This window comes from Scardinius erythrophthalmus (assembly GCF_964197995.2).
Source record: "Scardinius erythrophthalmus genome assembly, chromosome: 9".
In the NCBI taxonomy this organism is placed as follows: domain Eukaryota; kingdom Metazoa; phylum Chordata; class Actinopteri; order Cypriniformes; family Leuciscidae; genus Scardinius; species Scardinius erythrophthalmus.
This window is the reverse complement of record NC_138229.1, coordinates 16,105,420-16,120,255: the sequence shown is the minus strand read 5'-3', so window position 1 is coordinate 16,120,255 and position 14,836 is coordinate 16,105,420. Positions and strand designations below refer to the sequence as shown.

The window sequence follows — 14,836 nt, the reverse complement described above, 5'->3', positions numbered from 1 at the left end:
GGAGTGTCCGTTTTTATGTCGGCTCTCATGTTAACTGGTTAGAGCTTGTGTTAGAGCACAATGCCTGCGTGACACACACACTTCTCGAGCCGCGCCGAAACCGCGTGCTAGAAATAGAACCGCAACCGACGCCTATTTTTCACGCGACACGCAAGAGTGTTGGAAGTTTTCAGACAAAATAGAAGGCGCAAATACATATTAATAAATTACATTTTGATGCTTGAAAGTCTCTCGGTTTTGACAAATGCATATATAATTGTAATTTTAAAAAATAGACCTAATTATCGATTTTCAAATATTGCCCCGTCAATAGGCCTACAGAACGAAATCTTCTGTAGCCTATTTTGCCGTCAATACTGCCGACGTTGTCTTTGCTGTATCAGGCTATATATATTATGTTTAACATCCAAGTGTAGATGGTCTGTCGGCGCACAGAGCCCCAGTCGCAGACAGCACGTGAAGTTCGTGAACACCGAATTCCCTTTTCTTTCTTATCTATTTGTGTTTGAACAGACATGTGCACGAAAAAATAAGCCAGTGTCCGTCTCAACAAGTTTCCCTGTAAACGCAGTCAAAATAAAACAGACGCGTTGTCATTACCGGTATTAGATACGCGCATTCGTCTTAAAGGGACAGCACCCAATATACTTGCAGCTGTTTGTGTCACCAAAGTTAATCAAAGTTTAGTCAAAAGATAAACTGTATTAATACTTAATACAGTTAATTTACCTGAAAAACATAAAGCACTGCTTTATTTCTCGTGTATTTGTGTTTTATTGTATTTATATTTGTATTTTGTTTATTAGTTTCTATGCAGATGCACTAGGCCCAGTGCTCGAAGTGGGGCGGTACTCACCGGTACGCAGTACCGGCACTTCTGCATTTTACTCCAAAGCGTACCTGCACGTTTTCTTGCGTACCGCTACTTCTCGCATGTAGCCGCTACTCTACCACTGACAGAAAAAGCGTCAGTGTCACGCCCATTTCACATATACTCCGTTTGCAATGCGTATGCGGAGCTTATTTTTTTTCCGCACCCATATTAACAGGTTAGACTAGAACTTTCGCACTGCACGCGGATGCGGTCCGGCAATGCGTTCCAGGAGCGGTGCATATACAGCAGTCCAACGATCGTTTCCACACCGAGTCTATTTTCGCTGTGCTGCACGGGCTGAATTAAAGTGACAGCGTGTGGTTCATGGTCAAAATTAACACAGAATATGACATTATATACAATTTGTATTATTTAAAATTACTTTTAACATTTAAAAACAGACGTTTTCAAATTCCAAAGCTTGCAGAAGGTTCCTAATGGCAATACTGACTTAGGCTACAGCTTTCCTGGTAGCCTTGAGTGAATTAACTTGTCTAAGAAAATGATTCATAAAACGTATATATATATCTGTTGAGCCTATGTTTACTTTCGTCATTGACACAGACGAAAATGAAAAGACTAAGTTCAGCTTTAGGAGGGGAAGAAATAGTCCAGGATAAGAAGACTGAGAGAAAATAAATATAAAGATGAGGAGAGAGCAGGTAGCCTATTGATAAATAATCTAATGACAAGGTTTTAAAGATAGCCTATTTCTTATAATTTTTTGGCCTTCAAAAGTCCTAAATTGCACATATGTAGATCAGAGAAATCCAAATTTTCTCGGGGGAGCATGCCCCCGAACCCCCCTAACTACGGGGGTCTTGAGTCTGGTTGTCCAGGGCACAGGAAATTGTTAATCCGGCCCTGGGTGAAGGCGGTGAGAGTAAGGCAAGAGAGTACCGGCACCTTTTTCCCCCCACTTCAAGCACTGACTAGGCCTACCCTACACAATTACCCAAATCATCCTAGAATTATTAATTCTTTACAAAAAGAGCTATTCAAATCATCAGGTGAAATTGTTTTCAGGAAGTAGCAGTAAAGCAAGAAGAAGAAGTGCAAGATAGATTTTCAAAATTTCATTTGACTCTATGTGCCTATAGGGGTGGGTTGGGGATGGTGGCAATGTAGTATCTGGATATTTGCCGCGGGACGAGGGCTTCGATTACCTCTCTCTTTTTTGACCATACATGTGTTTGCACCCCTGATCTAGAAATTAAGTCTGTTTAAAATCATTCACAGAAATGCAACGATGGCCAATCGGACAAGGATGCAAATAGCTACACAGCCTTGTTTAGCAAATTGCTGTAGGAGACTTATTTATACCTGGTAAATGGTGGATTGAAGTTAGGGTCTTTAATTATGTGTGGAGGAAGAGCATGTTCAGCAGTCAGGGTGAGGGAATCGACTAAAGTGCACAAGGGGAAGGGGAAGAATAATGCTGCTGACAGTGTGCCCTGGAGCAACAGAGAAGTCCATACCTCAATATTGGCCCTCTGCATCATTCCGCCCCACCTCAGCCTGTATTCAACCTACTGACAGCTAATACACAATTGGCAATTGGGCTTATGGGACAAGGCAGCTATACCGTAGCATACGAAGAGCGAGCTGGCTATATTTATGCACCATACAGCTGGTTGTAATGGGAGGTATTGCTTTAAATCAGGTAAACGAAAAATCTCAGTGGAGTGTTTGTGCTACCATGCTGTGTCTGTGGAGAAAATAAAGATAACAACCTGCTTAGCAATTTCTGCAGTATTTGATGCAGCTGGTATATTTTTTTCACAAGATGATTTCCATTTCAGACAGAATTGAGTACTAGAGGGCTTGCCCTGCTTGCCGCTCGTGAACCTGCATCTCATAGGAAACACAGCTGATGGAGTGTCCATTTGCATGAGAGAGATAGGTTACAGCGATGAGAGCGGGTTTATAGAGATTGAATATTTTTTGGTCAGAGTCGGTAGGTTCAGTGTTATACAATCTTCCCAGTTCTATAACCTTTTGTCTCAACATCACAGTTTTCTCTAACATTCCTCCTGGTACTTTTTATCTCAACATGCATGTGGTATACTGAACCCGTCAGCGCCGAAATGTCTGAGAGCACATTTGCATTGACCCACTTGAACTCTCCTCTCATTAGCATACTTTGTTCATAGCAATCACTGTTTTGGCTTCTCTCTGTCATGCTCTCTAAAAAGCTTCGTCATAAGTATTCTCAGTATGATCTGAAAGAAAATCTCTGACCTTTCTCTTTGCTTATTTCACATAATGCCATGACCTTTCCAAAGACTGTCTTTAAAGTTGCGTACTGTGTTGTCATTCAACTCCACTGCATGCAGATACTGAGTACATCTTTTAATGTTCTGGGGTGCGTTCTCCGAAACTACCTTAACGCTATGTCGTTCTTAAGTTGTACCTTAAGAAGTACCTTATCGTTAATACGTGGTTTCCGAAACCTTCTTAGTTAAGTATACCTTCTGTAAGTCATACGTTCGTAAGGTTGGTCTGGAGCGCTCTTAGCTATACCTTATCGCTGCTGACGGTTCATACCGCTAGTGGCCACCACTACGCAAAAAGCTTTTTTACATCGCAGTTTAATTACACATAGAAAATTTTATATGAACATTTAATATAAAATCTGATTTAAATTACATTTTTACTTTACTTTAAAATTTTACACATAAAATACTTAAGTTGTTATAGCCTACACCCAGTGTATGGAAGTGTTTTCATTAATAAAGTTTCCACTAATGGTTGTTAGCTTTTTTAATTACTATCCTAAGGCACATCAGCTGGCGAACCATTTGACAGAAAAGGCTTAGGAGTCTATATAAAGAAAGATGAGTTTACACAAACTTTATAGCTATGGCAGCGAGACAGCGAGTACTTTAAATCAAAGGCGGCGCCCTCCGCGAAGCCAGTTAGTGTATGTCAACTACATGGCTGGTGGATAATCAGCATACGTTGTGGAGAACATTAACACACTTATGGCCGTAAGGGTTTGGGACTGCACACTTGCTAAATTATAAACACATACTCATATTTATTTCTGCATATACATATTTCAATGAGCCCCGATAAATGCAGTTTGTACTATTTCTAAAATGCTTCTTTATAAAGAACATTGTTTTCTCAATACTTTACCTATAGGCTACCGCTGTGAAGGAAAGAGCGCACAATCGATCATCGAGGCATCGATATCAACCTATTCAGCGCCTCCACCATGGACAGCGCCTGCTAAGGTCGAACTTAAGAAGGTTTACCTTAAAGCAACATCCTAAGGTATAGTTCGGAGAACACACGTAGGAAAGGTATACCTGTAGTTAAGGTGTACCTTTTGAGTCTTCGTAGCGCGCTAAGAGACAACGTTATCGGAGAACGCACCCCAGAGCAGTCTTTGGAATAAATGCACTATTATTGTAAGTAGGGAGAATAGATACAGTCTGATTTCTTTTTCCTGAAGGAAAAAAAATGTATTTAGAAGCTTATTCTCAATATATACCACTGTGCATTTCTGTTTAAACTATGAGCTACAGCATTTTATTGAACTAAGATTTGAAATTATATTTGAAAATCCATTATAAACGAAAATGGTATTCAAGGTTTGTTCAGCATCTACTTTAACACACTTTAACCTCTGACCATACAATTGTCATATAACTATTTACAGCTGTTTTCAATATTGATAATAAGAAGAAATGTTTTTTTGAGCAGCAAATCATCACATTGAGACTGAAGACTGGAGTATAGCTGCTGAAAATTCAGCTTTACCATAACAGGAATAAATTGTACTTTAAAATATATTACAATTGGACATATATATTTTTTTTATTCTAATACTATTTCACAATATTACTGTTTTTAGTGTTTTTGATCAAATTAATGCAATGAGCAAGAAGACTTCTTTCAAAAATATTAAAAATCTCCAAACAGTAAATAGTGTATGTACAGTATAGATTGAATAAAAAACTAAAATTATTTATAGGTTGATAATGATTTATAAATAAATAAATACATATAAAATATCTAAATCTAAATCTCTGTATGAAACTCACAACTCTTTTTCTACATTTTAAAATAATAGTAAAAAAAAAATCATTAAACAAATTAAAGCTAGTTTATATTTTAGCTGCTTCTAACTTCCTGCCCACTTGTTCATTTAAAATGTTATTGTTTTTTTTAATGTAATTGTTTTAATTAATAAATGCTAGTTTTGTAAAGACATTCATCTTAAGGCACATCTTTAGTTGTCTACAAAGCTAATTTGCAAGTAAAAGACAGCTCTTTGGCTTTGTAATATCATGCAAAACTCAATTGTGTCCAAACTTTTGTGTGGTTCTGTTATATACTGTACTTTAGATCTTTATTCTGAGCTATCCCCCATATACCACATCCATAAGAGAGTCGGCCAGCAGCCTTTAGCAAAACTACTGGACTGTGAAAGCAGAGTCGAGTCTGGACCATGCAGAGAGCCATGTGAATTCCAATAAGATGTATGGGAAGACAGTTGCAAGAGCCATTTAATCTTGCTCACATTCAGCTTAATCCTACTGAGGCTGATTTACGCCTGTAGGCATTGTGGGAGAGGTACTGTGAGTCATTTGCCCGAACGCTGCACTGGCAGAATGGCGGAGACATGAAGACAGCACACATTCTTTTGAACCCCACAGATGAAATAAAACATGAAAAAAAGAAAAGAAAAATGCAGGCTTCTGTAAGATGAGTCAATTCTCACATAGGCCACTACTCTCTGTGACTGTCTGCATGAGATATGGGTAAAGACAGGAGTATGTTAAAAATCAAATTGCTCAGACACTTTTTTCTTCTGTCTGTGAGGTCTATTTCTCTCGTCTCTGTCTCTTGTTATCATTGGCAGTCCTAGACATGTACACGGATAAATCCAACACACAAACACTTTGTTTTTGAAAGAAGTCTCTTATGTTCACCGCAGCTGCATTTATTTGATCAAAAATAGAGTAAAAACAGTAATATTGTGAAATATTATTCAATAATATTTATATTAATTAATATTATTTAAAATAACTGTTTTCCATTTGAATATATTTTAAAACAATATTTATTCCTTTGATGGTAAAACTGTGTTTTCAGCATCATTACTCCAGTCTTCAGTGACACATGATCCTTCAGAAATCATTCTAATATGCAGATTTGCGGCTCAAGAAACATTTCTGAAGAAACAAGAATGTTAAAAACAATTGCTCTATTTTTTTTGTGGAAATCTTGATTAAGCTTGATTATTTGAAATATACATTTTGTAACCATGTAAAAGTCTTTACTGTCACTTTTGATCATTTCAATGCATCCTTTGTGAGTATTTTAAAAAGTATGTGTTTAGTCAGTATACGATTCTATTATGACAAAATACTTTTTTTAGAAGAATGTAACGCTTATCATTGAAAACCCTTATATGGAAGAGCTGGAACTAGGCAACTGGATAGTGTTCAGATACAGATCTTCTAATAGTTGGGCCCTCATACAGATTTCAAATGTGGCCAAGTGGAGGCAGAGGTGTCAACAACAGTTACAGAATTTAATAGAAAGATGGATGGCAGATGTCAGGACTATTAATCAGTAAAAGATCTTCATACCTGCCTGCTGCTACAGTAATCTCATTGGTTAGATAATAAGTGCTGAGACTAAGAGGGAAATTTTGATGACCATCTCAAAAGCACAAAGTGAACTCAGACATTTGCACCAAGAATAAATGAGGTCAGAGACAGCCGTGAAGTAAAGGAGGAAAATGGAAAGTGGTTATCATGGAAAGTACAAATACTGTATGCTGTCTCTCATATTTTTTCCCAACTCAGTGACAAGAAACATCTTAGAGTCATTCAGTCCTTCAAAAGGTCATTGTAGAGGTGCACAGCAGTGCTAAACTCAATTCGATGTCAATAAGGATTACCTTCATTGATTTAGGACACAGCGTGTAGTGTCAGATTAAATTAAATATGCATGTAGAAAGGATAGGGGTTCAACAATTGCAGCATTTATTAAATGACCAGTGTGTGTGCGTACATATTGTTTATAATATGTATAAAGCAAGCAAATCACTACTGCAGTTGGCAGTCAGTGATCAATGTGCACATTCATGGTATTCAAAAGAGCTTCTTTTTTTTTCTTACTTTTTTTTAAATACTCTAATCTTTCACGAAAAAAAGGCTAAAAAGAAAAGAGTTTCGAGTAGATAACGACAGAATTTTTAAAGGTGCCTTTTGCAAGGTGTTTTTTTTTTTTTAAAGGTGTGACTAAATTAGATTGACCAAATGTATGGATAATTTCTGGTGCTGCATTTTAGTCATGCTAAAAGTGCAATGTGCTATTTATTTTATTTTATTTTGCTTTTGCTAAAAAATCACTTGGGCAAAACACAGGAGGGTTTATATTCAAGTAACTAAATAATGTTGCATTAAGATCTTAATACCGGTGTGAAATAAAACTTGATATATATATATATCTCCTTTACAATCATGTTCATACACATATTAATTAAAAGGTAATTCATCAATGTTTGCCAACTATGAATATAAATGAGGCAAAGTAAAATGTGTTGTACCAAATATGCATAACGTGACATTTCATCTTCTCCTCTTTGTTATTTAACAGAAATTGAACACAATGGACTATAATGTAGCTGTCATGTCTACCCTTTTCAAATATAAAATCACAAAACAAAATGGGAAATCAATCAGCAACAAGGTAGCTAGTCTGTGTTCAGTCTACAAGAGATAAAAAAACACTCAAAGGGGGGCAGAGGACAAAGCTAAACGAGTTTTTCTGTTCTTCTGTTTGATTCTTGAATTTGTGAAATGGCGCAGTAAACAACTCAAAGTAAAGCCAATAATGAACTGTATGTCGGTCACTAATGAGTCACTGTGTGAATTACAAATGGTCTATCTGAGGTGATCAATCTCTACAAAGTCTACTAATCTTCAAGCATCAATCTCCACTAAACGTTATATTTCAAAGCACATATATTTACACAGCTTGGAGGATTTGTCGTAACCAAGGTTGGCCATGAATCTAACATTGATCCCCATATTGCAGATTTGATTGAACATAAATAGCACACTGGTACAGCACTTGTCCTCGGAGAGACATTGGTCAGGAGTTGATCGATGGGTTATGTGCATCACATTGCTGCAAGGAAAGGTCAGGGGGCTCTGAATGAAATGCCAGGAGAGTTGGCCATAACCGTAACCATCCATCTTGCCTCCTAGAGACCAGGGGATTGAGGTACAGACAATGACAGGCTTGTGGTGTGTAACACAATGGTTCTTCTGTCTCTTCTGCTCTCGTCTTCCACTCGCAGAGTTAAGCCAGACAGGTTCTCTGGTTTCCACGCTCAGCTGTAATGAATGGTTGCGAGTTTGCAGTGCTGCTGATGTTGTGGCGTCAAATGAATTGGTCATATCGGACAGGAAGGCAGGTGCCTGTCCAGGTGCCACCCACTAATTCTAAACAATGATTGGCCAAAGTCAGAGTGTAACCTTATGCCAGGTTCAGATTACATAATATCAGCCTGATTTTGGCGCGATCCGTTTGACGTGGTGCCGTGGTCATTCGGAAGTGACAATGGACGCAATAATTGATTGTTTTATCTCGTATAGTGTGTCACAGTGGACGACAACCGACGCCGTGTCATGAGCACAGAAGCTCTTTCTAACACAGCTTTTAAACATAACGAAATGACAGAGAGACGATGATATTGGTGCTGCTAGGTGGAATTATGCAATGGAGGAAAGGTTCGTGGAGCTATAGCAACAAAATTCCTGCCTTTATGATGTTTGACACCACGAGTGAAAAAAGATAAATGCTGGCAAACACTGGAATTAGCATTTGGCTAGTACAACCATTGTTCGTTTACACTCTTGTTTCCGTAAGTCAGTCGCTAGAGTCCCACCTTTTAGATGACATCATGCACGTCTTTAAAGACGTAAAGCGATGATTGGTTGAGAAGCAACGTGTAGTCTGAAATGTTTCTTGTCCATGACACAACAATAATTTAAGAGTCAAATCACATAATCTCAGTGACTATCGTAACGGACCATAATCTATCCTGGCATTAAATAAAACTAGATACAACCTCCTTGGTTTGTATCAGAGCAGGAAGCAGTGCCAATTTCCAGCAGTACCCTTCATGTTTTATATCCAGTTAGTTTTAAGAAAAGCAAATTATAGCAAATGCAGTATAATTATTCTGTTTCAAATACCAGACGCAACACAGTAGCTAAGACTCATCTTGTTGATTGTTTTTGTGTGTGTGTGTGTGTGTGCGCGTGTGTGTGTGCAATTATTTATTTCTGTATGGTCCCATGTAGAATGGTCCTCTCATCTTCCTTTTAGGCATTATGATCAGTAATATTTTTTTTGTTTTATGTGTTTTTTTTTCTGTTTTATTTTATTATTATTTTGTTGAAGTGAATTTATGCTTCACATGGGTCAAATTTGCTGAGTCACACAACAGCAAAAAGATGTCCAGCCTTTTTTTATCCACCTTATTTTTAATGCACGAGCCGGCAAGCCCTTTATTTAATGTAATATGTAGTTGTAAGGCTTCTGGTGTCAGCCGAAGTGGTACAAAAACTGCACACTTTTTACCTGTACAAAAACTGAATGTTATGCTGCTTGATTTTGTAAATCGTTGTTTATCATATTATTTAATTGTAATCATAAACACCGTTGTGTAGCGCAAAAAGTTTTACCAGTTTACATCTCTTTGTTATTCTTAGTTATTTACCTATAGCAACTAATTAATCGGAAGTCTTGCACATTCACAGGAAATGGCTTACTTCCGTGTTGAAAAATTAGGTTATGAATAGTTATGACAGTTTTCACATTACTCTCTACCACAGAGTTTCTTTGCAGGGAGAACAGCAAAGGCAGCGCGATAGCTGACCCTGTCGCCACACGTAATGTCGTCCAGCTTGATGTCTGTGAAGGCCGGCCGGTACACAGCAACCAATTAAAACTTAGAGAAGTGGTCCTGCTGCTAGGGCTGATTGGTCGAGACTCCTTCTGTGATCATTTGCAGTAGGAGATTGGTGCTTCCTGGTTAGTCATTGCCTTTGATCTTTAAATCTTTGTCAAATAAAATCATTTTCCCCTTGGCCCCTTGACCAGCTGGCGGGGAGTATTCCCATTTTGATGCCTCATGTCATGGTGAAATTCACTATTAACTTGGGAATGTGGCTGTGCATACCACATAACTGGATATGCTGTGGATGTCTTAACAGGTAGTGAATCGCTACAGATCCAAACAGGATGAAATCTAATAAGAACTGCAATGTTCACATTTTTGGTAATGCAAACCCATTATGACAATTTAGATTAGTCCTTTTTTTGTGTGCACACAATTAATGTTGTTGCTGCAACTATATGACTTGTTGTATTTGTTTGTAATGTATTATAAATAATAATGATAAGAATAATTTATAGCACAAATAAACTAAAATGACTTTAAAAAGGAAATACAAATAGAAATAATGACAAGATAAGAATCAGCCCACATCTGTCCACAAAAACAAAAAAACTACTACCACAACTGTGAATTTCAAATTTCTACCATAACTACTGTGAGTTATTCATCTAAAGGAGGCGAATCAGAATCCATATTCCATATTCCATATCCATATATCAAAGCAGCCCAGCTTTTTTCTGTATGCTCTTTTATCATAGTGCCTTTAGTTTGGTCTGGGCAGGGGAATTACCCAATTCATTTAAATTAAATGTCCCTTCCATTAAAGGAGTAGACCTGGGATCCTCTTGGAAATTAGATTTGAAAACTACTGAAGCTTATCTAATGAGTGACTTAATACACCATATGATAACCAACATGAAAGACTTCATTTACTCATCCTGGACACTAATTAGACTTTACTGAAGGCCTGAAGCCAACTTTTAGTTATGGTGAACAGAGTATAAAAGTTATAGACAACACTATCTATGTATATGTCTATCTGCCTCATCTTTTTATGAATATATCATATTTTTATATTTAATTATTCATGCATTTTTATGGTTTTCTCATATCCGCTCATCTTGCTTTTAGGCATTATGATAGATATTATCATTTTTATATCATGAATTTTTTTCCCCCATTACAATTGATTCATTTGAGTTTTGCATGAAAATGAGCTCGATGTCATCCCCACACAGTTCTGCATTCTGAACTTTGAATGACATTCGCAATCACTACACGACACACACAAGTAGGTTCAAAGGAGCTCAGGCTATAAAAGTTATTAGGGTGTTTCTTGGTTATTTCCAATTTTGCATGTAATTATGCATGCTAATGAGCCAAGCAAATTACGCTTTCTGAGTTGATGGCAACAGAAGTGATGAGCAAGATAACCAAACATCAGAATTCATTTTCATTATGCACTTGTATGAATTTTACATTTTTTAAAGCCAGAATATTTCCCAAAGATTATCTGCTAACTGCAGTACAGTTCACATAAATCTTTAGTGTCCTCTATTTTCCCATTACTCTTTTGTGTGTGTGTGTGTGTGTGTGTGTGTGTGTGTGTGTGTGTGTGTGTGTGTGTGTGTGTGTGTGTGTGTGTGTGTGTGTGTGCGTGTGTGCAGTCAACCTAAGACCTTTAGCTTTCTCTAATACAGCAGTTTGATAAAATTAGTTTTATTTACAAAACATGTATTTGTTAAAAGCACAAGGAGTATATTATAAAGCTGGCACATACTGAAAAATATCAAGTTGCTTTACAGCTAAACTATGAGATTTCATTTTATATATATATATATATATATATATATATATATTTATATATATGTATATATACAATGTACCTTTCTTTATAATATAGATTTCATCTTGCACTTTGTGAAGTGTCTTAGTGAGAAAGCCTCAGACTACTGTTATATTTTTATCTTTCCATTTCAGTGAACATACACAGTATATTTTGAATCCACTTTACATTATCCTCTGAGATGGTGAATATTGCTTGGGCAGATCGATATTTATTTTATAACTTCACAGAGAAAATGACAGCCCACATGCACACACGCATATCAGCGTCCCCTCCGGGACTGGAAATGGAGTTTTGTGTTCTTCTTCCACTTTAACACTTCAAAAACATCAGAGGGCTTCTTAGTAAGCTGGAGAGTATGTTCACTGGGGAAACGTCATGGACTTGCATCCCAATAACTTGGGCCTGCACGTCACAGATGCAGAAATATTCAGCATCTTCTGCTCACCTTTCATAAATTAAAACTCCCTTGACAGTATCAGTGGAAATTGATCATCTTTGGATGTTAGATAGAATGGATAGACCTCTCAAATAACAAATCAATATTGTAAACTGATAATCGAGTGTTCATCTTTTCTCTTTGCAATGTTTTGGCCGTTCTGAATACGATTCTGTTCGTCTGAGGTTGTAGGGTGCTTGCTAAGAGAACTGCTCCCTCTGTAGGCAAAGTTAAGAATCAAAAGTGCTGCATAAGCGCTGTCAGCCTATATGTTTGTCTCCAAAGAGTTTATTTTCTGTTAAATGAAGGTGGCCCATTGTGTTCTGATTGCTTGCTATGACGAAATAGTCAATGGTTGACTATCGGGTAGGTGTAAGCACAAAATACAAAGTCACGATTGCTGGCACTGCTGAATAATGTGGATTAAAATGCTATTCTTCCCACAGAAAGATGGCCTGGTGGGTTTGTTGTGTAGACATGACAAAATCACACCATGAATCGGCTTTTCCAAAATGAATTGTATTGAAACCTACTGTTAAGACGGTGAGAAAGCGAGGGAGAGTGAAAGATTGAGAGGAAGAGAGAGAGAGATACAGAGAATCCATGGACAGCTTAAATATTTCTGCAACAGATTAAAAAGCAAGCTGCTTTATATTTTGAAAGAAAGGGGCATTAAATATTCTCCTTCGACAGTGGAAAGTCAGCGTGCATCTGGTCTGCCACTGTCAGAGTGAGAAAAGAGGATTAATGTACAATGTAAGACAATGCAGTCCGTCTTTTACCCCCCAGACTAGAGCCAAAAAAACAGGAACCACATGTCTAAGAAATCAAGGAATGCAGTCCTTCTCTGGGTTTCTTGTGGTGTCCAGGCACAGGTCCAAGCCAAACTGTGAGGAAGCCATCCCGTGAGTCACTGTAGCTGTGGGGCTGTTTTGTTTTAGCTCTCCACTGCTGTTCGTGTTTTTTCTGTATTATGTTCAAAAGCTTCGGAGTGAGGAGAAAGTTTGGAAATGGAGTTAAGGACTTCTTGCTTGTTTTGAGAGCGCCCCTCTGGGTTATTGTCGTTGTGCAAGGAGCTTGAAACTCTTGGGGCGAGCTCTAGATTTAGTTTGAGAATGCATTGTGGGATGAAATCAAATCCAGTTTAATGAGATGGAGGCAAATACCCTGTAGAAGGCTGCTACAGACGACTATATTTATTATAAACTCATTATCACTTATACATTTAATGCATTCCGAAATACTCTGAATTTAGAAATCCATAATTAAAACCAAATGAAGTTAATCCTAGTCAAATAGAACCACCGTTTAATTCTAAATTAACGCAACCAACCGTATCCTTTTTTTGGGATCCAAAATTAAGTTACCTGCAGCTTACGTTAATCTGACGTAGTTGACTGACACTGCAGCTATCCTTAATCAGATGTAGGAGTGTGCACAGATATACCCAACAGATATAAGACCCCACAAACACTGTAACATTTAAGTCAGGAGATGATTCCAACACAACAAGATGAGCTCAGTGAAGTGGTTAAAACCAGTATAGATTGAGTGTCCAGTGAACTGTGACAGAGTACTCACCCAGACCGTGAAGGGTGGTTTCACTCCTTTCCCTATAGCGTTTGTATCCGATCGGGTTGTATCGGCAGTCAGGATGTTGGATTCCAGTGGAGGAATGCAGCTCCCACCCGCTCTGCCCCCCGCCGTACCTCCTCCGCGGTGATTTCACACGAGTTCACAAGGCAGTCAAAAGGGTAATCCAGGCATTGTATTGAGTGCGCTACCTAATTGCGCTCTTTATGGGTACAATTAAAATGTTTGATAGCCGTTAGTTGTTTTTCTTTCCTTTTTCTTGATTAAAGATTAAAAACAAAATGCACAAACTTTGACATCAGTTCTTTCAGAAAGCAAAGTCCCAGCAAATCGATATTTGTCCAAGCAGGATAGGTGCAGTTCAGATCTTCTTGAACAATGTGTGATCTTCCAAAACAAGTAGGATTACATCACATTACAATCAGACAGATACATCCATATGAAGCTGATCTCTTCTTTAAACTCATTAGCATTATCCTGCTTCTTCCAAGTCGAAAAACTGCACCTGCCACGGTTGATTTTGTGACATCCACTGTCTCTCTCTCTCTCTCTCTCTCTCTCTCTCTCTCTCTCTCTCTCTCTCTCTCTCTCTCTCTCTCTCTCTCTCTTCTGTGTTTTTCAGTGTGTGTGTGCCAGAATGCTAAAGCTAGACTTGAGCTGCTCGTGCTGTAGTCATCACTCACTGCCAAGCCCCAAAACGGTGAGCTTCGCGCAGAGGAGAGCCAACACCAAGTCTTTCAGGAAAGCATCTCTTTCTTTTCAACAAGCTCTGTCCAACTGAGACCAGAGGCTCCACCCATTTCACTCTGATTGGCTGAGCCGGCAGCAGGCAGCGATGTGACATGGAAGGAGAGAGATAGAGAGATAGAGAGAGTGTGTTTGAGGGGAGGGAGGGTAGACCGGGCTCTGTGAGCCCTGGAGGGACAGGGTGGCTAATGAAAGCGAAAATGCTTTTCTCCCAATGCTTTAGCCAAATTTGTCTGCTACAAATTTGTTGTGACTCCTGGCAAACTGAATTCATACTGACAAAGTCTCCAGTTTCTTAAGGGAGATGTATCTTGTTCTTCATACAATAAAGCCAAAAGTAAGTTCTTGTCAGCCTAGTGCCCTGTTAGTGCCAGATATCTTGGGAATATTGAAGGAAATGCT

The 14,836-nt window shown here is 38.2% G+C and overlaps 1 protein-coding gene across 1 annotated transcript in view; it reads right to left on the bottom strand.

Annotated features, from left to right (window-relative positions):
- Positions 1 to 14,437, bottom strand: part of brinp2 (bone morphogenetic protein/retinoic acid inducible neural-specific 2) — a 96,926-nt gene extending 82,489 nt beyond the window's left edge. Inside the window, exon 1 of the mRNA XM_081373336.1 lies at positions 13,676 to 14,437. The gene's annotated coding sequence lies outside the window, so the exon portion shown is untranslated. The remainder of the gene's footprint in view (positions 1 to 13,675) is intronic.
- Between the last annotated feature and the right edge of the window lie 399 nt (positions 14,438 to 14,836).